At 45.3% G+C, this 27297-nt stretch overlaps 1 long non-coding RNA gene across 1 annotated transcript; it reads right to left on the bottom strand.

Moving 5' to 3' along the window:
- Positions 1 to 1623: 1623 nt before the first annotated feature.
- Positions 1624 to 26812, bottom strand: LOC103786398 (uncharacterized). The gene is made up of 2 exons (XR_001337203.4): positions 25633 to 26812; positions 1624 to 2497 (listed from the first exon to the last, which is right to left on the bottom strand). It is a non-coding gene; the product is annotated as an uncharacterized LOC103786398 (long non-coding RNA).
- Between the last annotated feature and the right edge of the window lie 485 nt (positions 26813 to 27297).

The raw sequence follows: 27297 nt of genomic DNA, 5'->3' as shown, positions 1-27297 counted from the left end.
CCCATGTCATGTACTGGCTGACTTTGTTTTGTCTGCTACAACCATCATCCCCTTCTTTCAGGGGACATTTCTCCCCCACGCCTACTGTTTGGCTCTGGATGGGTGACCAATGAAAGTACCCCATCTCACTCTGCCCAGAAGAGTGGGTACTTCAAGTCCTTTTCTGTTGGTTTGTTTGGTTTGTTCTTCTTTTAAACGGAACTGGGAGGGAAGGTTTCTTTTCCTTTTTGGTAGAGGACCAAGGTTATGAATCTTGAACTGCCTGGGGCCATATTTCCTGGTGTGCAGAGAAAGCCCTTCTGTGTGGAAGAGAAGAAAGGCTGCAGAGAGGGGGAAGCCCAGAGTTTGGGGAAAGTGGGTGTAGTAGGAAGGGGAAGGGTGGGGGTTATGGGAAAGGGGAGAGAAATTCCTGCTGGCATTCAGTCCCGGATTCCACTGTCACTGAAGCTCAGCACATTCTTCCTATCCTTTGGCTCAGTGAATCAATAAATTCCTTTTTGTTATTGTTGTTTAAGTGAATTTTAGTTGATGAACTGACATTAGCAGCAGAATGAGTCCCGATTAGCAGAGGCACTACTTTCCCCTGCTTTGCATTGTTGACCCTGATATTTTCATACTGCCTCGCATTTCTTGTCCTCATTCTCATTGTCCTCAGATTCTAACCTCTTTTAAGGCATCTTTAAAATATCTTACACAACTCTTACACCAGTGCTCAATTGGGTCTGAGGGAATTAAACAGAACTTTATTTTCTCACATGTCCCCATGTTATTACCCTCTCTCCCACTGGACTATACATTTTTGGATGACAAAGACACTATTTTCTAATGTTTATAAGTTCCTTTAAAATAGGCCAGGCATGGAGGCTCACACCTGTAATCCCAGCACTTTGAGAGACCGAGGTGGGCAAATCACTTCAGGTCAGGAGTTCAAGACCAGTCTGGCCAACATGGCGAAACCGCATCTCTACTAAAAATACAAAAATTAGCTAGTGTGGTGGTGAGTGCCTGTAATCCCAACTACTTGGGAGGCTGAGGTACAAGAATCGTTTGAGCCCAGGAGGCTGAGGTTGCAGTGAGCTGAGATCATGTCACTGCACTCCAGCCTGGGTGACAGAGGGAAACTCTTGTCTCAATAAATAAATAATAAATGTTCCTGAAAACTACTGTACACATAGTAGGAACCCAAAAATGCTGGAGATTGTGATGATGGTGGTGACCGTGTCATGAAAGGAGCCCATCTCATTGAGTGCCAGTGTCACTGAGAGGCTGTGAATCAAACGATTGACAAGGTCGCAGGGCCACAGTGGATATCCTTCTGCTAGGAGTCCTGAGGTCCAGCCTAGAAGCTAAGAGTACGTGTGACCCCTCACAGGCCCCCTGGGAATTTCAGTTGGGCCTGGCTGACTGGCTGGGCAGCAGCTCAGGAATTTCTCCTGATGAATGGAGCACTGGGCAGTGAGACAAGATACTGACAGGAGTGGCTAAAGCCATGGTCTATTTTTAACATTAGGGCCAGAGTGCCCTGGCACGGCTAGCGGATCTCTGACCTAAGGCCCTGAGAAGCTCCTGAAATTATAGTGAGGAAGCTCTGTGCATACGCAGCACACACATGCACACATCACGGATGTTTTCAGCAGATAATACAAATAATATGCCTTATCTATTTATGTAAGTGCAATTTTTCAGAAACATTTTCTCCAGCAATAGAAATTAAAAGCACATATTAATCATGAGTATTTCAGGAGTAGAGGGTGGATGCTTGAGGGTGTGATGCCGTCATTGAGGTGTTTTGACTTGCAAAAGGATCCTTAATATCCGGAAAGCAGAGTCTGGTGGGCTCTGACAGGAGAAATGTCGTCAGCCAAACGCAGGACCCCTGGCAGAGCAGAAGTGGGTCAGTGTTTCCCAGCCTTGACTGCACATTGTGATCCCCAGGGGACGCCCAGATTGCATCAGGCCAATTAAGTCAGAATCTCTCGCAGGGGGAGGCGCGGATAGAGTCCGGTACCCAGGCATCGGTGTCTCGCAGGTCCCCGGGTGATTCCCACGCTCAGCCAAGCTTGAGAACCGCAATGTAGGTGTTTGGGGTTGGGGGCGAGAAAGCCGTGAGTCCAGTTAACCACGAGAGGGCGCGGTGGAGCAGGAAACTCAAGGTTGGGCGGAGGCCGCACATTTTTCTCTCCAGCATCAAATACCAGAGATGGGGATCTCTTTTACAGATAGAGACCGAGGCGCGTGGCCAACGGTGATCGCGCCGGAGCAAAACTGCACCACCCTGTCTTGTGCTTTGGCCATTTCACGGCTTCCGCTTCCAGGAAAAGCCAGGGAAGTTCCGCCTCTGTGGCTAAGCTTCAGCCGTGCAAGGCAGGGCTCAGCTTCGGTACAGTTCCAAACTGGGCGTCGTCCTGGCTGAGTTCTCCAGCCACCGAGACACACCTGTGTTCCTCCCTGCTCACTCTGGCACCTAGGACAGGTCCCTCAGGCAGTGAAGGCATTCCTTAAGGGGAGGCAAAGAGAGAGAAGGCAGTAATTTCTTTTTATTTTTTAAACTGACAAATTAAAATTGTATGCATTTGTGGTATACAACATGATGTTTTGAAATATGTATACCTGGCAGAATGGCTTTGTCAAAGTATTAACATATGTACTACCTCACAGACTTACTTATTTGTTGTGGGAACGCTTAAAATCTACTCTCCTAGCAATTTTCAAGTATTGTGTACAATGCATTAATTATAGTCATCAGATTGTACAATAGATCCCTTGAACTAAGTCTTGCTGTCTAATTCTGTATCCTTTGACCAACACCTCCACCCTCCACCCCGACGCCAGCCCCTGGTGACCACCATTCCACTCCTCTCCTGTCTCTGTGTTCCGCTGGTTTAAATTCCTCATGTGAGTGAGATCATGCGGTATTTCTGAAAGCCGCCATTTCTGCCTACACTGAGCCTGTCTTTTCTGCAGGCAGCCACAGGAAGCACTCCTTTTGGACAGGAGCGACCTCAGTGTTTACAGGTGAGTGGGTGTCCAGGAAGTGCCCAAGGAGTTGCCTCCAGGAGAATGAATCACTTAGTGGGAAAATAACAAAAGCACTTACTTGCCAAGACGGTGAAGACACTTTTTCCAGCAACTGAAAGCGTGTCTTTTTCCACTGCTGCCCTGATGTTGTCACTGGCAAGGAGACTGACTGCAGAAGCCAAGAAAAGGATTCTTGCCCCTTAAAAAACCTTTTGGGCCACAGATAGTGGCCCGGGATGCTTAAACACTCTATGGGGGCGCCGAGATCTGCGGATCACTTGAGGTCAGGAGGCTCCCTGCACTTAGAAGGCTCAATGGAAACTTCCCCCATTTGAAATCCTGAACCCGGTATCCCTTTTGAATCAGCAGAGCCCTCTGCCTTCTTAGTGAATGATCAGCTACTGAGCCTCAGCTGGGCCAAGAGGCATTTATTGTGTTCTGCATATAGTACATAAGGTCTGTGGAGTGAATGTCTGCTTCATTGAGAAAATAAAGGTTTTGGCCAGGTGCGGTGGCTCACGCCTGTAATCCCAGCACTTTGGGAGGCCAAGGTGGGCAGATCACTTGAGGTCAGGAGTTCAAGACCAGCCTGGCTAACATGGTGAAACCCCATCTCTACTAAAACTACAAAAGAAAAAAAAAAATTAGCTGGGCGTGGTGATGTATGCCTGTAGTCCCAGCTACTTGGGAGGCTGAGGCAGGAGAATCCCTGAGCCTGTAACACGGAGGTTGCAGTGAGTCGAGATCACGCCTCTGTACTCCAGCCTGGACAACAGAGCAAGACTCTGTCTCAAAAAGAAAAAAAAAAAAAGGTTTAGTAATTCCTTAATTTCTTTCTCTTCTTCCTCCAAGTTTTATATGCATTTGTACTCTTTCTTTCTCTCACCTCTTCCTTCCTTTTTCACATACCATAACATTCATCATGTTAAAGTATACAATTCAATAGCTTTTAGGATAGTCACAGAGTTGTGCAACGATCACTACTATCTGATTCGAGAAACTTTCCATCACCCTAAAAAGAAACTCTGTTCCCATGAGCAGTTGCTCCCCCTTTCCCTTCCACCCAGCCTCTGGAAACCACAAATCTACTTTCTGACTGTACCTATTTCTTATTCCGGACATGTCATGTAAGTGAAATCAAAGGATATGTGGCGTTTGTGACTGGGTTCTTTCACTTAGTGTAATGTTTTCAAGGCTCACCCATGTTGTAGCATTCATTAGCACTTTATTCCTTTTTATTGCTGAATAGTATTCCATTGTATGGATATACCACTTTGTTTATTACAGACATGTGATTTCCAAATGTCTTCTCCTATTAGGTGGGTTGTCTTTTTAGTTTTTTTGGTAGTATCCTTTGAAGTACAAAAGTTTTTAATTTTGGTAAAGTTCAACTTGTCAAACTTGTCTGTTTTATGTTTTGTTACTGTTGATGGACATTTGGGTTGTTTTCACCTTTTGGCTATTATGAATAGTGCTGTAATGAACACTTGTATACAAGCTTTTGTGCAGATACATGTTTTTATTTCTCCTGGGCATACGCATAGGAGTGGAGTTGCTAGGTCATATGGTAATTTTATGCTTAATCTTTTGAGGAACTGTCACACTGTTTTACAACATGGTTTTGCCATTTTATATTCCCACCAACAATATATGAGAGTTCCAGTTTCTCCACATCCCCACTAACGCTTTTCATTGTCTGTGTTTTTGGTTTTAGCCATACGAGTGGATATGAAGTGCCACCTCATTGTAATTTTGACATGCATTTCTCCAGTGATTGATAATGTTGAATATCTTTTTGTGTGCTTATTGGCCACTTGTATAGCTTTTTGCAGAAATATCTATTTAAATCCTTTGCCCATTTAAAAATTCGGTTATCTCTTTTTTCTTAAATTATAAGAGTTCTTTATGTATTCTCATATCAGACCTTTATTAGACATGCGATTTGCAAGTATTTTCTCCCATTCTGTGGGTTGTCTTTTCACTTTTTTTGGTAGTGTCCTTTGAAGTACAAAAGTTTTTAGTTTTGATAAAGTCCAGCTTATCTGTTTTTTCTTTTGTTACTTGTGTTTTGTGTCATATTTAAGAAATCCTTGCCTAACCCAAGTTCACAATAATTTACTTCTATGTTTTCTTCTATGAGTTTTATAATTTTAGATCTTACATGTAGGTTTTGATCCTTTTGGACTTAATTTTTGTATATGGTGTGATGTCAGGGATTAAACTTTTTTTTTTTTTTTGGATGTGGATATCCAGTTGTCTCAGCACCATTTCTTGAAAAGATATGTCTTTTCCTCATTGAATGGGCTTGGCACCTTGTCAAAAGTCAGTTGTCCATAAATATGTGGGTTTAGTTCTAGACTCTCAGTTTTGTTCTCTTGGTTTATATGTCTGTCCTTGTCCCAGTACCACTTAGTCTTGAATCAGAAACTGTGAATCCTCTAACTTTGTTCTTCTCAAGATTGTTTTGCCTATTCCAGGTCCCATGCATTTCCATATGCATTTTAGGATCAGCTTTTCAATTTCTGCAAAACAGGCAGCTAGAATTTTGACAGGGATGGTGTTGAGGCTGGGCATGGTGTCTCATGCCTGTGATCCCAGCACTTTAGTAGGCTGAGGTGGGCGATCACCTGAGGCCAGGAGTTCAAGACCAGCCTGGCCAACATGGCAAAACTCCATCTCTACTAAAAATACAAAAATTAGCCAGGCATGGTGGCATATGCCTATAATCTCAGCTACTTGGGAGGCTGAGGCAGGAGAATTGCTTGAACCCAGGAGATGGAGGTTGCAGTGAACTGAGATTGTGCCACTGCACTCCAGCCTGGGAGACAGAGCGGGACTCTGTCTCAAAAAAAAAAAAAAACAAAACAAAACATTGTGTTGAACTTGTACATTAATTTGAATAGTATTGCCATTTTAACAAGTCTCCCAATCCGAAAACAGGTGACATCTTCCTTTTATTTCAATGATTGTAGTTTTAAATGTATACGTCATTCCTTCTTTTGTTAAATTTACTTATAAATATTTTATTCTCTTTCATGTAACTATAAATAGAATTGTTTTTTTAATTTCATTTTTTGGATTATTTCTAGTGTATAAAATACAGTTGATTTTTTATATATTGGTCTTGTATCCTTCAACCTTGTTGAGCTTGTTGATAGCTCTCATAGTTGCGCCTGTGCATGTGTGTATGTGATTTCTTAGGATTTTCTATGTACAAGGTCAAGTCATCTGTGAACACAGAGTTATACTTCTTCCTTTTCAATCTGTATGCCTTTAAATTATTTTTCCTGCCCAGTTGCCTTGGCTGGAACCTCCAGTACAATGTTAAATAGATGGGGTGAGAACGGACATCCTTGTCTTTTTCCTGATCTTACTGGGAAAGCATTCAGTCTTTCATCATTAAGTCTAATGTTAGCTGTGGGGTTTCTGTAGATGTCCTTTATTAGGTTGAGGGAGTTCTCTTCTACTCCTTCTTGTTGAGTATCACGAAAGTTGTTGGAATTTGTCAAATGCTTTTTCTGCATCTATTGAGATGATCGTGTGGTTTTGTCCTTTATTCTATTAACATGGTGTATTACATTGATTGATTTTCAGTGTTAAACCAACTTGGCATATCCTGGAGTAAATCTTGCTTGGTCATGGTGTATAGTCCTTTTTATATGTTGCTAGAGTCCACAGATTCTTTCTTTCTCTCTTATGTACCCTCCTTGTCTCATAGGTTTATTTTTATCTAGCTTCATAATATATGTTTATTTACGTCATAAAAATAATCCATGAATCTCATTCCTTTTTTTTTTTTTTTAGACAGAGTCTCACTCTGTCGCCCAGGCCGGAGTACAATGATGCAGTCTTGGCTCACTGCAACCTCCACCTCCTGGGTTCAAGCAATTCTCGTGCCTCAGCCTCCTGAGTAGCTGGGATTACAGGTATATGCCATCACGCCCGGTTAATTTTTGAATTTTTAGTAGAGACAGAGTTTCACTGTATCGGCCAGGCTGGTCCCAAACTCCTGACCTCAGGTGATCCTCCTGCCTTGGCCTCCGAAAGTGCTCAAATTACAGGTGTGAGCCACTGCGCTCAGCCCATGAACACCATTTCTTAATACTAATTCCCTCGGTTTAACAAAGTAGAACATGCAACATCAACGTCTCCTGCTTCATCTTCCCAACCCCATTCCTACCACCCAGAGGTAGTGATTTTACCACTCTGTTTTGTGTCTTTTCTGTTATCAGTATTACACTAAATCACTGTTTCTGTCTTGTTTGAAATGCTTGTTCCCCGGTGCCATGAAGAAATAGCACTTGAACATTAATTTAATTCCTCAGCAAGGCCATTTTTATACTTTCTGCAGAAAGGGTACACTCATCAGCAGTTTTGCCATGAGAGCACACCAAACAAAGGAGACAGGGTCATTTATAACCTGACGTGTCTACCCTACTGCTGTGTCTGGTTTCCACTGGCTTGAGCAGGACCTGACATTCTGTATTTGTCCCGATTGGCTAGCAACTTAGAACTTTTTTTTTTTTTTTTGAGACGGAGTCTCGCTGTCACCCAGGCTGGAGTGCAGTGGCGCGATCTCGGCTCACTACAAGCTCTGCCTCCAGGGTTCATGCCATTCTTCTGCCTCAGCCTCCCGAGTAGCTGGGACTTCAGGCGCCCGCCACCATTAGCCTGGCTAATTTTTTTGAATTTTTAGTAGAGACGGGGTTTCACTATGTTGGCCAGGATGGTCTCGATCTCCTGACCTCGTGATCCACCTGTCTCGGCCTCCCAAAGTGCTGGGATTTCAGGCGTGAGCCACCTCACCCGTCTGCAACTTAGAACTTTTTAAAAGAGGCAAAGGCAGAGGAGAACAAAGGAAGGAGGAGGTAACTTATGGAATGCTGAAAAAGGTAAAAGCACTTTCAAATAAGGAAGAGGAACAGGCTATGCTTGGACCAGTATAAGCTTGCCAGGGCATATATTTAGGCTAAATTGTGGGAGCTAAGAACATAAAGTACATTGATTTCTTTATTATGGCTGGCAGATATTTAAGAATGTTAGCACAGGTCTTTGAATAAATTTTGCTTCTAAGAAAAGTTACTATCTATTCCTAATTAGACGGGGAGGAAAGTCTTTGAAGAGGAACCTCTACTTTACTTTTTACAGTCTCATATTTATTGATTTATCAACATCTGACTGTATCCAGAGTAAATAATTTTCAAGCTAGCTCTCTCAGCTCCCTTCCCACCTGTCTTCTCCCCAAGTGTCTGTTATCTGTCTGTTTTCTTCTAGTGGTATGGTAGATTGTGTTCTCAATGTCGGACACAACGAGATGTCCCATCCTACGTGCTCTTTTGCGGTATTAATTTGCTTTCCCTCCATTAAGAGGTGGAGTCTAGTTTCCCTTCCCTTGAATTTTGGCTGGCCCCGTGACCTATTTCTATCAATAAAATGCACGAAAAGTGAAAATGTGTACCTTCCAAGGCTGGGGTTCTTTTTGGTTTTGTTTTGTTTTTAAGACGGAGTCTCACTCTGTCACCCAGGTTGGAGTGCAATGGCACGATTTCGGCTCACTGCAACCTCTGCTTCCTGGGTTCAAGCAATTCTCCTGTCTCAGCCTCCTGAGTAGCTGGGATTACAGGCACGTGCCACCACGTCAGGCTAGTTTTTGTATTTTTAGTAGAGACAGGGTTTGCCATGTTGGTCAGGTTGGTCTCAAACTCCTGACCTTAGGTGATCCGCCTGCCTAGGCCTCCCAAAGTGCTGGGATTCCAGGCGTGAGCCACCGCGCCCGGCCCCAAGGCTGGGTTTTAAGAGATCTGCAACATCTATCTTCAGTTCTTGAGAGGTTCCTTCTTAGAACCCCTTCCCTGAGGAAGTCTGAGCAGCCTGGAGAGAGGCTCACAGGAGAACAGAGGTCCCTGGCCAGCAATCCCAGCTGAGCTTAAGCTGGCTGATAGCATCCACTGCCAGTCATGCAAGTGGGCCATTCTGGAGTCTCCAGCTATCCCAGTGCTTCAGCCACTACCATGAGAAACAGCACCCCCCAACCAAGTGTGACTTGCCTTCCCGGCCCACAGAACCACAAGCAAATAAAATAGTTGTTGCTTTAAGCCGCTAAAATGTTGGAGTAGGTTGTTACACGGCAATAGACTGAAACAAATGGTTACACTATAATTCTAAATTCTATACTTAAATTTCTGTTGATTCACTTCCTACTATGTGAAATTTGTTCATCCTGTTATCTCCCCACATTTCCCAACCTCTGTGACTATATCCTTACTTTTACTTTGTCAGTGTTTGTAATACTTACATTCTATCCTCTATAATAAATTATCCCATCCATATAAACATACTCTGCAATAAATTACTCTGTGCATTATCTAGATTTGCTCTGTCCACCATGGTAGCCACTAGCCATGTGTGGCCCTTGAAACAGGGACAGTCTGAATTGATTTGTGTTGTAAGCGTAATATACAAGATTGCAAAGACTTGGTGCTAAAAACAATATAAAAGGTAAACTCTCTTATTAATAATTGTATGTTGGTTAAATGTTGAAATGGTAATATTCTGGATGTTTCATTAAATAAAATATACATTAGGCCAGGCGTAGTGGCTCAAGCTTGTAATCCCAGCACTTTAGGAGGCTGAAATGGGAAGATCGCTTGAGGCCAGAAGTGTGAGACCAGCCTGGGCAACGTGGTGAAACCCTGTCTCTTAAAAAAATACAAAAAAATTAGCTGGAGATGGTGGTGTACACCTGTAGTCCCAGCTACCTGAGAGGCTGAGGTGAGAAGATCACCTGAGCCTTGGAGGTTGAAGCTGCAGTGAGCTGTATCATGCCACTGCACTCCAGCCTGGGGGACAGAGACCTTGTCTCAAAAAAAAAAAAAACAAAAACAAAAACAAAAACTACTTATCTATCAATTACATTAAAATTAATTCTATCTGTTTCTTTTTCCTTTTGTAATGTTATTAGGGGCGGCAAATATGTGGGTTACCAGTGGCAAATACATATCGGTCTGCAGCTACCTTAATTCTTGCTTCCTCAGAAAAAAGGTTTTGACTGAGGGGCATAAGGCAGAAGAAGAGACCGAGGCAAGTTTCAGAGCAGGAGTGGAAGTTTACTAAAAAGCTTTACAGCAGCAAAGGAAGGAAAGCGCACTTGGAAGACACCCAGATGGGCACCGTGAAGGTCAAGTGTGATGTTGGATCTTTTGACTTAGGGTTGTATATGCTGGCCTACTTCCAGTGTCTTGTTCCCATTTCCCTTCATCCTTCCCATAGGGCGAGCTGCCCGCATGCACGGTGCCCTCCCTGCGCTTGGGAGGTGAGCATGCACAGTGTGTTTTAGAAGTTGTATGCATGCTCACCTGAGGCGTTCTTTCCTTTTCTGGTGGAATGCCTGCAAAGTCATACTCCACCATTTTGTCTCTTAACGTGCATGCCTAAACTCACGCACCCAATTCCGGATAAATTATTGGAAGCTGCTGATGACGAATTTCAAGTGTTTTTATCTATTGAGAAAATGCCTCTCCTTGGTGCCTGCGACCAATTATCAATTTAGTGTGACAACTGTGGGCCATCAGGAAATTGCCTCTCCCTAGCACCAGCTGCCAAATATCATTTTAGAGAGGCAGTGTGACAACTGCCAAACCATCACCTGATGGTTGCCTGACATTCCTGGTGGGTGAGGGGAGCCCTCTCCTGCCCCACTCATGCCTGACTCAACTTCCTACTGTAACCATGTGGCTACTAGAACGTTTAAAATGACTTAATGTGGGCTGGGCATGGTGGCTCACATCTGTAATCCCAGCACTTTGGGAGGCCGAGGAGGGTGGATAACGAGGTCAGGAGTTCAAGATCAGCCTGGTCAAGATGGTGAAACCCCATCTCTACTAAAAATACAAAAATTAGCCGGGTGTGGTTGCAAGTGCCTGTAATCCCAGCTACTTGGGAGTCTGAGGCAGGAGAATCACTTGAACCTGGGAGGCAGAGGTTGCAGTGAGCCAAGATCATGCCACTGCACTCCAGCCTGGGCAACAGAGCAAGACTCTATCTAAAATAAATAATAAAATAAAATAAAATAACCTACGTGGTTCACGTTTCCACTGAGATGTGGGCTTTAAGAATGGAAAACCAATTGTAGGCTGTGTGTGGTGGCTCGTGCCTGTAATCCCAACACTTTGGGAGGCCAAGACAGGCAGATCACCTGAAGTCAGGAGTTCCAGAGCGGCCTGACCAAAATGGTGAAAACCCGTCTCTACTAAGAACACAAAAATTAGCTGGGCATGGCGCACGCCTGTAATCCCAGCTACTCAGGAGGCTAAGGCAGGAGAATTTCTTTAACCCGGTAGGCAGAGGTTGCAGTGAGCCAAGATGGCGCCACTGTACTCTAGCCTGGGTGACAGAACGAGACTCCGTCTCAGACAAAAAAAAAAAGAAAAAAAGAAAAAGAAAACCAATTGTAGTGGGCTGAATGGTGGCCCCCCAAAGGACATGACTGTCCATGACCTAATCTGGAACCTGTGAATATGACCTTAGTTGGAAAAAGGATCTTTGCAGATATCATTGATTTAAAATCTGAAGATGAGGAGATTATCCTAGATTAGCCAAGTGAAGCTTGAATACAGACAGTGACAACTGTCCTTATAAGAGACACACAGAGAAGATACAGAGAAGGGGAAAAAGCAGTGTGACCACAGAGGCAGAGATTACAGTGATGTGGCCACAAGCCAAAAAATGTCTGGAGCCACCAAAAGCTGGAAGAGGCAAGAAAGGATTCTTTCCCAGGACTTCAGAGGGAGAGCAGCCTGTCAAGACATTGATTTCAGACTTCTGGCCTCCAGAACTGTGAGAGAATAAATTGTATGTTGTTAGTTTAAGCCACTATGTTTGTGGTAATTTCTTACAACAGTCCTAGGAAACCAATACACCCATAAATATTCTTTATAATGTTAGGACAAAAAATTGTGATGGGTGGCCGGGTGCGGTTGCTCATGCCTGTAATCCCAGCACTTTGGGAGGCTGAGGAGGGCAGATCACTTGAGGTCAGGAGTTCGAGACCAGCCTGGCCAACATAGTGAAACCCTGCCTCTACTAAAAATACAAAAATTAGCTGGGCGTGGTGGCGTGCACCTGTAATCCCAGATACTCGGCAGGATGAGGCGGGAGAATCGCTTGAACCCAGGAAGCGGAGTTTGCAGTGAGTCAGATTGTGCCACTGCACTCCAGCCTGGGTGACAGGGCAAGACTCTGTCTCAAAAAAAAAAAAAAAAAAAAAAAAAAAAAAAAGGGATCCATAAGGAATTAAATGTAATTCTTTGCACTGCACTTGTGCTGCTTGAAGGAGACATTCTAAGAATCCAGGTGGAATGGCCACCCAGTTATCATACTTCATCTGTTTCTCAATATTAGCCTCTTTCAGATCAGCAATTGCTTTGGGGTGAGGAGGATTGACTGGGAAAGGACATGAGGAAAATTCTGGGGTGATGAAATATTCTTTGTCTTGATAGGGGTATATGTTAAATGAGGGTATCTCTATCTCAAAATAAATACAACATGAACCACAGATGTATTTTAAAATTTTCTAGTAGCCCCATTACAAAACAAAAAAGAAACAGATGAAATGAACGTTAATGCTATATTTTACTTACATTATTTGATAAAAATGGTTGGATGCTACTCTTAAAATCTGAGTATTTTTCCATGTGTACATTATACCTCAATTAAGAAAAATAGACTGGGTACAGTGGCTGACACTTGTAATCCTGACACTTTGGGAGGCTGAGGCAGGCAGATCGCTTGAGCCCAGGAGTTTGAGACCAGCTTGGGCAACATGGCAAAACCTTGTCTCTACAAAAAATACAAATATTAGCGGGGCATGGTGGCACATGCCATCAGCTACTTGGGAGGCTAAGGAGGGAGGATGGCTTGAGCCCTCAAGGTCAAGGCTGGAGTGAGCCGAGATTGCACCACTGCACTCCAGCCTAGGGAACACAGAGAAAACCTGTCTCGAAAAGAAAAGAAGATGGATCACGAGGTCAGGAGATCGAGACCATCCTGGCTAACATGGTGAAACCCTGCTTCTACTAAAAACACAAAAAATTAGCCGGGTGTGGTGGCGGGTGCCTATAGTCCCAGCTACTCAGGAGGCTGAGGCAGGTGAATGGCATGAACCCGGGAGGCGGAGTTTGCAGCAAGCTGAGATCGTGCCATTGCACTCCAGCCTGGGTGACAGAGCAAGACTCTGTCTCAAAATATATATATATATATATATATATATATATATATATATATATATATATATATGAAAAGAGGAGAAAAGAAGGGAAAGAGAAAAGGCTTGCTTCACATATGGGCCACAACTTACATAACCTTTTGTTTTTCCTGGAGTTTTGTTTATTGCTTCTCTGGCTTTTTTACTGATGGAAAGACAAAGATCATCCTCTTTCATAAACATTATTTGTTGAGTGGAATCCACTTTCTTCTTGAAATCATTTTTTAATGTAACTCCCTGATTTGCTATTCTAACTGAACCACTAACTTTGCTGGTCTGTGGACAACTGTCATTCTGGGATTTTTTTTTTTCCACATTGTGCTCCTCAGTTAATTTCACTATTTCCTGTTTGTGAATTCCTTTTTTATTTTGCTGGAGTATGTCTTTGAACCTTTTTTTTCCCCAGAAAATGCACACGGGTGTACATCTATAGCATCAAAACTCCCTGAGAACTTGGAAGGCGCTCTTTCAATATCTTTCAATATATATCTTAGACGTCTTCTAGAACCCAATATTGTTGATGACAAATTTGATGCTAGTTGCAGGTGACCTGTTTTCCTCACTCCAGAAACATGTAGAAAGCTTTTCATTATCCTTAGAGTGCTGCAGTATCACCAGGCTGTGTCTAGTTTTGTTTTTGGCTTTTCTTTATCTTGCTTGACACTTGAACTCTTTCAATCTGAAGATTCATGTCTTTCTTCCACTTAGGGATTTTTTTCCTATTATTTCTTTCTTCCCCCCACCCAACCCCGAGACAGAGTCTTACTCTGTCACCCAGGCTGGAGTGCAGTGGCATGATCTTGGCTCACTGCAACCTCCACCTCCTGGGTTCAAGCAATTCTCCTGCCTCAGCCTCCAGAGTGGCTGGGATTACAGGTGTATGCCACCATGCCTAGCTAATTTTTTTTTTTCATATTTTTAGTAGAGACAGGGTTTCACCATGTTGGCCAGGCTGGTCTTGAACTCCTGACCTTGTGATCCGCCAGCCTCAGCCTCCCAAAGTGCTGGGATTACAAGCGTGAACCACCGCACCCGGCATTTTTCCTATTATTTCTATCCTCTCTCTTTTCTCTCTCTCTCTCCTTTTTTTTTTTTTTTTTTTAATTGAGACAGAGTTTTGCTCTTGTCGCCCATGTTGAAGTGCTGTGGCACGATCTCCACTCACTGCAACCTCTGCCTCCCAGGTTCAAGTGATTCTCCTGCCTCAGCCTCCTGAGTAGCTGGGATTATAGGCGCAAGCCACCAAGCCTGGCCAATTTTTTGTATTTTTAGTAGAGACGAGGTTTCACCATGTTGGCCAGGTTGGTCTCGAATTCCTGACCTCAGGTGAACTGCCTGCCTCGGCCTCCTAAAGTGCTGGGATTACAGGGGTGAGCCACCACGCCCAGCCTTTCTGTCTCTTTCTTCTCTTTCTGTGGAACTTGGAGATGGACTGCCCCTCCTGTCCCCCTTTTTCCTCTTTTTTGGCACCTCTTTACCTGCCAGTCCTTTGAATGCTGGAATTTCCTCAGCGTGGAGCCAGCACTTCTCCTGTCACTCATCACTTCTCTTCCACTCCTGCACCTTCACCTCTCTCCGGGATTTTCAGGCCCACCCAAACCACAGTGTCTTTCTCCACTGCTCTCCTGAGCTGTGGATCCTAACTTCCTTCCGCCTTCTCAGCCTGTCCACATGGGCATTCCACAGATACCTTCAATTTAACATCTCAAACCCAAATAACTTTCTTCCCACCCCCTCACCAACTCTTCCCCATATCCTGTGTCAGTGAAGGGCTTCACCTCCCAACCAGCCTCCCGAACACTACCAGGCCCTGCTTCTGCCCTCCGTGCCTCTGACCGGGCTGCTGCGCCTGCACCTGTTCCTGCCCTTCCACACCATGCAGTTGGCTTGATTCCTGTCCTTGTGCCTTGCAATCACTTCCCAGAGTGGGCCCTTTCTCTCCCACTGTATTCACTGTCTGCACATTTGTGGAAACTAGAGACAAGATGAGAAGGAGTGGGCAAAGGGAAAAGGTAGAAGGGAAGGGGAGGGGAGGGAACGGAAGGAGGAAGGGAGGGAGGGAAGAAGGGAAGGGGGAAGAAGGAAAGAAGGAAAGAAAAGACTCAAGGGATAGATACTTCCTGAAAGGGGAAAGGCTGCTGCTAAGTCTTTGATCAATACACTTGTTTTTACATTGATGAAGTTGGGATAAATCATACTTAAGGACAACCTTAAAGAGGAAAAGAAATCAGCAAAGGATCACAGGCCTGCTGGGGGTTATGTAAAACAGGAGAGGGTGGGGGCTCAGGGAGAGGAGGGCCAGGAGCCTGGGGATGAGTTCCAGCTCAGCGGTGTAAGGCTCCCAAGCACCAGCTGGGGGCACCCAGCTTCTCAGAGTCCTGCCTCACATCCCCATTGCACCCTGCAGCAGAAGCCGCAGAGACCCAGGGCCTTGCAGATCATAAGGATAGTTCGGCCTGGGAATATAGTAACACCTGGATTGGTTCTGGAGGTTGGGGGGTGGAGGGAGAGAGATTTATTGTAAGGCATGGGATGTCAGGGCTGAAATGTTTAGGGTAAGTCTGCACGCTGGACATCAGCAGGAGTCAGTGCTACAACCTTGAGGAGGTAACAACTCCCAAATCTCATGGCTTCTAACAACAATGGCTTGTTGCTTGCTCTCACGTTATATGTTGGTGGCTGCAGCTCTGCCCCTGTGACCTCTCATTCCAGGACTTAAGGTGAAGGAGGAGCCCCCGTCTGGAACTAGGTATCCCCGAGGCAGAAAGCAGGACAGCTGCAGGAAGCAACGCAATGGCGCTTGTGAAAGGAAAATAGAAACTCCGGACCCCAGTTCACTGTGCTGAAAGGGAAAAAATTAAGCTGAAAGCTGCATCATGCAATCCACTGCCTTTCCTTTTGTTCCTAAGCAGGTAGCTACAGGTAAAAGGTTAGAAATCTCCACAGGTGGCCAGGCGCGGTGGCTCTCGCCTGTCCCTCAATTTGGGAGGCTGAGGCAGGTGAATCACGAGGTCAGGAGATCGAGACCATCCTGGCTAACATGGTGAAACCCCGTCTCTACTAAAAATACAAAAAATTAGCCAGGTGTGGTGGTGGCACACGCCTGTAGTCCCAGCTACTCAGGAGGCTGAGGTATGAGAATTGTTTGAACCTGGGAGGTGGAGGTTGCAGTGAGCTGAGATCGTTCTACTGTACTCCAGCCTGGTGACAGAGCAAGATTCCGTCTCAAAAAAAAAGAAAGAAAGAAAGAAAGAAAGAAATCTCCACAGGTAGCTACTGTGTTCACCTTATGTGAAGTCCTGATTACTGAGTGCCAGATGAATACATAATTACATAATTGACTGTCCCCTTCCTTGCTCCTTTTCTCTTGTAACATGTGAATTACTGTGCTGTCTTTTCCCTCCAGCCCACTTTCCCCTTTAAATATTGATACCTTCAAAATCATCTTTGGAGAAAGGCACTGACCTGTCTCTCAGGTGTGTCCTTAACTTTGGCAAAATAAGCTTCTCCATTGATTGAGACCTGTCTTGGATACTTTTTGGTGTACATGCTTAGAGCCTCTGCTCGGAGCTGGGCTGTGTCACCTCCACCATGTTTCATGGGCCATAATCACTCATGTGGCCAGGCCTGACAGGGCAGGAAAGGCACACTCTTTCCCCGGGAGGCACCACACATCTCATGGCTGGTGGGGATAAACAGTCTGCTTCTAGGAAGCGGGGCAGCGGATGACAGAAACCAGAATCTAATCCAATCGCCCACACCTGGTCAACTTTCTTTTCACAACTATAACTGGCCTTTTTAGCAGCATTATTTCATAAATGCAGCTGACAAGAAAGAAAGTCATTTTACACCGTGGAGTCCGTGGTAGAAGAACCAGGCACTGGGATGAAAAGGTCAGCGCTGGGGTACAGGGCCCCCTTTTCAGTTCATTCACGGTGCTCCTGCCGGGGTCAGGGGGTGGCCAAGCCCTCCTCAGGCCACTGGGATTCCCCTCACCTCAGGCTGCCCTCCCTCCCTGAGGTTATGGGTTCAGCCTGTCTGGGACCTTGGTGGTAGGGTTTTTTGGTGGTAGTCAGGCGTTTGCTTTTTTTCTCTAATAAACAAAGCAAGAGGTCAGTGGGATGAGCTGGCCACACTGTCTGAAGCAGGCGGAAGTGCTGTGGTTTCTGGCGACTGTAAACATCTGTGTGCAGGAGGTGGTGTGGGCAGATGTGCCGGCAGAGAGGAGGGCCACTCTGCAGAAGCCCCAGGCTCTGATATCTCTCTCTCCCTTGTTGTTTTGGCAAAAGAATCACATGATTAAAATAGTAGAAGTTCAGATCAAAAATAGAACTAGGTAGCCAGGGGCAGTGGCTCATGCCTGTAGTCCCAGCTACTCAGGAGCCTGAGGCAGGAGGATCATTTGAGCACAGGAGTTAAAGACCAGTCTGCACAACTGAGGGAGACCCTGTCTCTAAAAATAATAATAATAATAATAATAATAATAATAATAATAATAAAAAAGATATAATCTGTGTACAGCACCCTTGACCCCACCAACTCCATCTTAGAAAAAGACTCCATTTTATATTTCACAGGGCACTTTGCCAACAAGGATAAGATATTTTGCTTAATAAGCAGAAAAAAAAAAAAAGATAAAGGCTGCATCCAACCAGATAAAGACACAAACAAGCACAACTCTTCCAACTGTCAGTTGTCACCAGAGAACTCTGTGACTCTAAAAGAGCAGGCCTGGCTGGGCACGGTGGCTCACACCTGTAATCTCAGCACTTTGGGAGGCTGAGGCGGATGAATCACGAGGTCAGGAGTTGGAGACCAGCCTGGCCAACATGGTGAAATCTTGCCTCTACTAAAAATACAAAAATTAGCCAGGCATGGTGGTGCACACCTGTAATCCCAGCTACTCAGGAAGCTGAGGCAGGAGAATTGCTTGAACTTGAGGTTCCTTGTCTCATGGCCACAGAGATCAAGGATGCGGACACACAAAGAGTGAGGGGTTAAGAGTGGAAATTTAATCAGCACAAGAAAGAGAATAGCTTTCTGCTACAGAGAGGTGTCCTGAAAAAATGGGTTGCTGATCCGTGGTGAAATGCAGGGGGGTTTATAGATGAGCTAGTGGGAAGGTGGTGTCTGATCTACATAGGGCATGAAAAACCGGTTGGGACCAAGTGTCCTACATCTGCCACCCACCTGCATAGGGTGCGAATCTCTGGCAGCCCCCACCCAGGCTTTTATTATGCAGGTGGGTTCCCTGCCTGAGCTGCGCCATGTTGCCCATTTCTTTCTTACTGTACACATGCTGACAAAAAAAGGGAAGGTGGAGCTTCCATGGTGGACATGCTTGGCCCCCAGGTAGCCCTTTTCTATTGGTGCAGCTGCTGGCAATCCCCCATGCAAGCTTCCAGCTTTCTTATTTATGTTTGCAGCTTGATTTTTCAGGCTGCTCTTTGTTAGGGAAAAAAAATAATAATTTCTTGGGCTGCTTTTTGTTAGGAGAGGAGTTCTGCCAAGGACTCTTTTGCCCTCACTATCTGCCTAAATAATTTCTATCTCCTGTGTCAACACCAGTGTCTTGACTGACACTTATCATGAGTGACAAGAACTCCACATATGCACCCAAGGCCCTGCCGTCAAAAACTTTTTTTGTTTTTTGAGACGGAGTCTTGCACTGTTGCCCTGGCTGGAGTGCAATGGTGCGATTTCGGTTCACTGCAACCTCCGCCTCCCGGGTTCAAGCGATTTTCCTGCCTCAGCCTCCCAAGTAGCTGGGATTACAGGTGCCTGCCACCATACCCGGCTAATTTTTTGTATTTTTAGTAGAGACGGGGTTTCACTATGTTGGCCAGGCTGGTCTTGAACTCGTGACCTCGTGATCTACCCGCCTCGGCCTCCCAAAGTGCTGGGATTACAGGCATGAGCCACTGCGCCCTGCCAAAAACTGTTTCTTGCAAGACTGACTGATGGCCTGGCCCAGACCAGGACTCTTCACTCTACTTCGCTCCCCCTAGACTGGTTTGTTAACCTTTTCTCCTTTCTCTTTTTCCTCTTGATGTTAAATATGACTTTGTTTGTTGTGGCCTGTTTAACCTATAACATTTCTATATTAAGTATACTATTATGTATGGTTTGCAATATTGATGGACTTGTGGAGTGGCTTGAGCCTGTGTGCCTGCGGCTCTGACTTCCAAGTGAACGGCAAGTACTGCCTCCTTGGGAACTCCCTGTAGCTCGTGGCTTTTGTGATGGAAACAGCATCAATAAAGGCCTGACATTATGGTGTGATCAGAAAATAAAAACTTGGGACCCCAATTCACTGTGCCAGAAGGAAAAAATTAAGCTGAAAGCTGAGTTATGCAGAAAGCTACAGAAAACAAACAAACAAACAAAAAGGTTAAATATCTGCACAAGGAGCTACTCTATGCTCACTTTATTTTTTATTTTTTATTTTTGAGATGGAGTTTTGCTCTTATTGCCCAGGCTGGAGTGCAATGGTACAATCTCGGCTCACTGCAACCTCCGCCTCCCGAATTCAAGTGATTCTCCTGCCTCAGTCTCCCACGTAGCTGGGATTACAGGCATGCACCATCACGCCCAGCTAATTTTGTATTTTTAGTAGAGACAGGTTTCTCCATGTTGGTCAGGCTGGTCTCGAACTCCTGACCTCAGGTGATCTGCCCACCTCGGCCTCCCAAAGTACTGGGATTGCAGGCGTGAGCCACTGTGCCCAGCTGCTCACCTTATCCTATGTAAAGTGCTGATTTGCTGAGTGCAAGATGAGTATATAATTGACTATTCTCCTACCTGCTCCTTTTCTCTTGCAACACGTAGACTCAGTAATGTGACCACACACTCCCCTTTCCCCTCCAGCCTGCTTTTCCCCTTTAAATAGGGAAACCCTCAAAATCATCTTTGGAGAAGGGCACATGAAACCACCTTTGCAAAAATTGTATCAGTGAGGAAAATTATAACAGTAAGCGAAGCTAACTGTTCAACCCCCATCTCACCTTTCTCTGAATTTTTCCTGGGCTATTGGGCCACGATAACTTTGGAAGACATTTAGGCTATAGTTTAAATGATAATAGGCCTTGCCCCAAACTCAACTGCTTTTGTAAAGTTAATGGAAGGCCATCAGGTTCACTGGAGGGACCTGAGTCCTGCTAAGGCACAGACATAAAGGGATCAGCCATTATTCCGGAGGTTATAAGATGCAACTTCCCCAATTGCTCCTGCAAATAACACCACTATTGTAGATTGGCCTTTTGAGATATATTTCCAGTTTTTCTGTATGTCCGATGCCCATGGCTCCACCTGGACCGGATGGCTCCACCTGGACTGCCAACCCTGTTCCTGTGGCCCCACCCAGAAGAGATTCAGCCCACAGGAGAACTTCAAACCCCTATGATTTAATCCCCCCAACCAATCAGCAGCAAGTATCTGTTACTTGGCCACTCCCACCACTTCCCCTAAGCTGTCTTTGAAAAACCCCTAACCTGTGAGCTTAGGACAAGATGATTTGCATATGAACTCCCTCTCCCATGTGGTGAGGCCGGCCTCGTGTCTATTAAACTCTTTCTCTACTACAATGCTGTGGTTTTTATGCAGCAGGCAGGAGGAACCCCTCGGGCAGTTACACACAGACCTGTCTCCCAGGTATGTCCTTAACCTTGGCAAAATACACTTCTAAGTTGAAGACCTGTCTTGGATACTTTTTGGTTTACAGTGGAAAGACACAAACATGCGTGGACCTGCTTATCGCTAACCTTACACCACTCATGACATAATCACAAAAGGCAAGATTTGAAAGAGACTCTAGAAACCAAGGTTTGCTGAAAAAACAGCTGACAAAAGGCAAATAGGAGAAAAGTCACACAAATTTATTTGGTCATAGTTTTATGTGACACAGGAAACTGCAAAATGAAGACCCAAGATACAGCAGAGTATGGACCCCAAATATCTGAGGCAGATCTCAGTCGATTTATTTATTTATTGAGACATTCTCACTCTGTCGCCCAGGCTGGAGTGCAATGGCATGATCTCGGCTCACTGCAGCCTCCATCTCCTGAGTTCAAGAGATTCTCCTGCCTCAGCCTCCAGAGTAGCTAGAATTACAGGCGCCTGCCACGATGCCCGAATAATTTTTGAATTTTTAGTAGAGATGGGGTTTCGCCATGTTGGTCAGACTGGTCTCGAACTCCTGAGGTCTCAGTCAATTTAGAACGTTTATTTTGCCAAGGTTAGGGAAGCACTCGTAACATAGCTTCAGGAGGTCCTGATGACATGTGCCCAAGGTGGTTGGGCACAGCTTGGTTCTAAGCATTTTAGGGAGACTTGAGACGTCAATCAATATATGTAAGATGTATTTAATACATTGGTTCAGTCTGGAAAGGCGGAACAACTCAGAGTTTTGTGTGTGGGGGGTGCTTCCAGGTCATAGGTAGAAAAGACATAAATGGGTGCATTCTTTTGAGTATCTGATTAGCCTTTCACTGAATGCACAATTTACAGGAATATGCCTTAGTCTGGATTAGTGTGAAACAACAGGGCAAAGGAAGTCATCACATACGCATTTGTCCCATGTGAGCAGAGGGATGACTTTGAGTTCTGTCCTTTGTCCACAGGGAATTTCCTTGTGGGCAAATTGTGAAGGAGGTATGTAGCCTTTTTTTTTTTTAATTATTATTTTTTTATCTTTGTAGCTATCTTATTTAGGAATAGAATGAGAGGCAGGTTTGCCCAACGCCGTTCCAAACTTGACTTTTCCCTTTGGCTTAGTGATTTGGGGAAGATTTATCTTCCTTTCACAGGAGATTGTCCCTTTCTTTGCTTAGGTTCAACAAAGTATGGACAGCTGTATAGAAATATGATTGGACAGAAAGGGTGTGATGTAGCGCTAACAGCCTGAGTGGGGGAACCCAGCAAGGCCTGTTGGTGTAGATTCTTCTTGGCCTGTCTCTGCAGCAGTCCCTTTTTTTCTGGGTGTGGGGCAGGACTCTCTCCAGAATGGGGGTCTTATGACCCACAGTCAAACAAGGTAGGTTAATTTCTTTATGACCAGTTTTTACACAGAAAGGGGGTGGGATTAGAGCAATATTTTGGGGTTTTATGGCTGGCTGTGGGGAAAAGGGGCTCTGATTCCTATGGCTCGCCTTGGGGAAAGGTTCTAGTTTCTATGGCTAGCCCGTGGGGGAACAAGGGGCCAGAGACAAAAGGGAAGAAGGTCATAGAAAAACTTATTTCTGGAGCTGCTTCTGAGACTTTCATCTTGGAGTATGGTATTGTGGGCCCCAACACACCTGTAGATGAAAAGAGTCAAACTCTGTAAAATATTTGAAGAGATTTATTCTGAGCCAAATATGAGTGACCATGGCCCAGGACACAGCCCTCAGGAAGCCCTGAGAACATGTGTCCAAGGCGGTCGGGATGCAGCTTGGTTTTATACATTTCAGGGAGACATGAGACTTCAATCAAATGCATTTAAGAAATACATTAGTTTGGTTCAGAAAGGTGGAAGTGGGGGCTTCCGGGCTATCGACAGATTTTAAAATTTTCTGGTTGACAATCGGTTTTTATCTAAAAATCCATCAGGATCAATAGAAAGGAAATGTCTGGGTTAAGATAAAGGATGGTAGAGCCCAAATTCTTACTTGCAGAAGAAGCCTCCAGGTAGCAGGCTTCAGAAAGAATAGGTTGTAAATGCTTCTTATTAGACTTAAAGGTCTGTGTTGCTGTTAATATTGGAGAGGTATAATGAGGCATGTCCGATCCCTACTTCCCATCATGGCCTGACCCATCTCTCAGGTTAAATTTTAAGAGCGATTTAGAATCCTTTGGGTATATACCCAGTAATGGGATGGCTGGGTCAAATGGTATTTCTGGTTCTAGATCCTTGAGGAATTGCCACACTATCTTCCACAATGGTTGAACTGATTTACACTCCCACCAACACGTATGTTTATTGCAGCACTATTTATGATAGCAAAGACTTGGAACCAATCTGAATGCCCATCAATGATAGACTGGATAAACAAAATGTGGCACATATACACCATCGAATACTATGCAGCCATAAAAAATGAATGAGTTCATGTCCTTTGCAGAGACATGGATGAAGCAGGAAACCATCATTCTCAGCAAACTAACACAGGAACAGAAAACCAAACACTGCATGTTCTCGCTCATAAGCGGGAGATGAACAATGAGAACACATGGACACAGGGAGGGGAATATCACACACCAGGGCCCGTCAGGGGGTTGGGGGCAAGGGAAGGGAGAGGGAGGGCATTAGGACAAATAGCTAATGTATGCGGGGCTTAAAAACCTAGATGATGGACTGATAGGTGCAGCAAACCAACACGGCACATGTATACCTATGTAACAACCCTGCACATTCTGTAAATATATCCCAGAACTTAAAGGAAAAAAAAGAAAAAGGCCGGGTGCAGTGGCTCACGCCTGTAATCCCAGCACTTTGGGAGGCTGAGATGGACAGATCACGAGTTCAGGAGATCGAGACCATCCTGCTAACACAGTGAAACCACGTCTCTACTAAAAAAAAAAAAAAAAGAAAATTAGCCGGGCATGGTGGCACGTGCCTGTAGTCCCAGCTACTTGGGAGGCTGAGGCAGGAGAATCACTTGAACCTGGGAGGCGGAGGTTGCAGTCAGCCGAGATCATGCTGCTGCACTCCAGCCTGGGCGACAGAGCAAGACTCCATCTCAGCAAAAAAAAAAAAAAAAAGAAAAATTTAAGAGCGCCCTGGCCAAGGAGAAAGTCCATTCAGAGGGTTGGCGGGGTGGGGGGTGGGGGGCGCTTAGAATTTTATTTTTGGTTTATACACTTCATAAAAAGAAAACCTATGTATGTTAAGTCTGCAGTCCAAAGTCACTTAGGGAAAGCTGCATACACTGCATTCTGCCATCCCCAGTGCTCAGCACCCAGTGGGTATTGGGTAATGGGATAGATTCATCCATGAATCCTCGAGCTCCTGTACATTCCACTCCAGGGTTTCCAGCTGATAGGGCTCAGGCAGGGAAGCCTCCACAGCAGTGTAAAGGTCTTCAAGATCTGGGATTCCTTTTGTTCACTAGTCAGTGGGGAGGGACACCTTGAAGCCTCTCCTGGTTTGTATCTCCAGCTTTTCAAGGTAATGTCAACCTAAAAGCTTCTTTAGATGTCCTGTGAACAATGTAAGATCCACAAGCGAGCCAAACAGAACACGTAACTGTTGGGCCCACAGATCTGACATTTCTTCTGGAAATGAGACTCCTGAGACTTTATTTTTTTGAGACAGGGTCTCGCTCTATCAAGCAGATGACTGCAGAGGCATGATCACGGCTCACTGCAGCCTCAAGGGATCCTCCTGCCTCAACCTCCCCAGTAGCTGGGACTACAGGTGTGCACCACCTTGCCCGGGTAATATTTATATTTTTAGTAGAGATGAGATTTTGCCATGTTGGCCAGGCTGGTCTTTAACTCCTGAACTCAAGTGATCCTCCCACCTCGGCCTCCTAAAATGCTGGGATTACTGGTGCGAGCCACTGCACCCAGCTCGGTGCTGTAAACTTGGTCTGAGTTAAACTTCAGACTCCGGGATTCCACTTCAGAAGGAGGATACTTATAGATGTGAATGGAATTTGTAAAATGCCAAATTAGGCCGGGCACTGTGGCTCACGACTGTTAATCCCAGCACTATGGGAGGCCGAGGCAGGCAGATCACGAGGTCGAGTTCAAGACCAACCTAGCCAACATGGTGAAACCCTGTCTCTACTAAAAATACAAAAATTAGCTGGGCCTGGTGGTGCACACCTGTAATCCCAGCTACTCGGAAGGCTGAAGCAGGAGAATCGCTTGAACCCGGGAGGCGGAGGTTGCAGTGAGCTGAGATCGTGCCATTGCACTCCACCCTGGGCGACAGAGCGAGACTCCGTCTCAAAATATATATATATGCCAAATCAAATAGAATTCAACAGGTTGTGTTATCAGGGGCAAAGCCCACCTTTATTGAGCCCTCACTAATCTGTCATGGACTGTTCTGAATGTTAAAATTAAAACTGTTCTGAATGTGGTAGGTACTATGATGAAAACACTGGAGCACAGACAGAGTCAGTAACTTATCCCAGATCACACAGAAAGAAAGCAGCAGGAGCTGAGATTCAAGCCCAGGCAACTCACACTCTTGGCCCATAGCACACATTGCTACATAGTCTGTAGCAATGATCACTATTCACTGAGCATTTACTTTGCCTGGGACATGGAGCTAGTGTCTTAGAGCTACCTAATTTTATGTTGTCCTCAGCACAGTCCCTTCAGGTGAGAGGTATTATTCTCACTTATGCAGAGACTGAACAACTTACCCAGGGTCCTGGTGTGTCCGGAGTATGGTTCCTTCCGGTGGGTTCGTGGTCTACGCCGACTTCAAGAATGAAGCTGCGGACCTTCGCCCTGAGTGTTACAGCTCTTAAAATTGGCACGAACCCAAAGAGCAAAAGAACAAAGCTTCCACAGCGTGGAAGGAGACCCAAGCGGGTTGCCTGCTGCAAGGTGGTGGTGTGGGGGGGTGTGGGGGTGGGGGCAGTTTTTATTCACTTATTTGTCCCCGCCCATGTCCTGCTGATTGGTCCATTTTACAAACCTGTAGCTAGTTACAGAAAAGTTCTCCAAGTCCCCACTCGACTCAGGAAGTCCAGCTGACTTCACCTCTCACCGGTGAATTGGTGGTGGGATTGGATTTGGACATGAGGTTGACTCCCAAATCCCTCCTCTCCCATATTCTTTCTGTTTTTTGAGAGGCAGGGTCTTGGTGTGTTGCCCAGGCTGGAGTGCAGTGGTGCAATATAGACTCACTGCAGCTTCGACCTCCTGGGCTCAGGCCATCCACCTCAGCCCCCGGAGTAGCTAGGATCACTAGCTAGCACCACTACACCTGGCTAATTTCATTTTTTTTTTTTTTTTTTTTTAGACACAGGGTCTCACTATGTTGCCCGGGCTGATCTTGAACTGCTCAAGAGATCCTCCCACCTTGGCCTCCCAAAGTGCTGGGATTACAGGCATGAGCCACTATGCCAGGCTGTCTATATTCTATTTTTTTTGAGGCAGGATCTCACTTTGTCGCCCAGGCTGGAGTGCAGTGGCGCTATCACAGCTTACTGCAGCCTTAACTTACCAGGCTTGAACAATTTTCCCACCTCAGCCTCCTCAGTAGCTGGGACTACAGGTGCATACCATCATACCCAGCTGATTTTTGTGTTTTTTGTAGAGATGGGGTTTCATCATGTTGCCCATGCTGATCTCAAACTCTTGAGCTTAAGCCGTCTGCCTGCCTCTCCCTTCCAAAGTGCTGGGATTACAGGTGTGAGCCACTGTGCCTGGCTCCTCCATATTCTTAAATGTTAATTGAGGAGAGCAAAAATCTCCTGGTGACCATCAAGCAGACCTCCGGAGACAAAAACCCCTGTCTCTGAGGAATTTAGACGTAATTAGGCTTCCCTATTATCTAAAGGCACCTGGTTCCAGGCCTCTTTTCAAGTTAAAATTAGTAAGTAACTAGAATTTCTATACATCTCTGGAATGCATGCATGCAGAACCCTTGCTGATATCAAGGCACCAAATGTCTAAAAATGTAATCATTTATCATGCAAATTACCCTTCAGCTCCTGCTTTAGGTCCATAAATACCCCTATGGAAAAGTCCGCTGTGATGCGCTCTGTCCTGTCTCGCTGAGGCCTCCACTGAACTCTGCTGCAGGGTTCCTTCTAACAAAACTTTCCTTTTTCTTTCTTTCTTTCTTTTTAAGATGGAGTTTCGCTGTTGTTGCCCAGGCTGGAGTGCAGTGGTGCGATCTTGGCTCACCGCAACCTCTGCCTCCCGGGTTCAACTGATTCTCCTGCCTCAGCCTCCCGAGTAGCTGGGATTACAGGCATGCACCACCACACCCGGCTAATTTAAAACTTTCCTTTTTCAAACTTATACTGTCAGTAAATTCTTCTTACTAACCCGCAAGTCGACCACTTTCCGAAGCC

The sequence above is a fragment of the Pan paniscus genome, chromosome 16, assembly GCF_029289425.2.
Source record: "Pan paniscus chromosome 16, NHGRI_mPanPan1-v2.0_pri, whole genome shotgun sequence".
NCBI classification, from domain to species: domain Eukaryota; kingdom Metazoa; phylum Chordata; class Mammalia; order Primates; family Hominidae; genus Pan; species Pan paniscus.
Note: the sequence above shows the minus strand (reverse complement) of the source record. Positions and strands in the feature narration are given on the sequence as shown.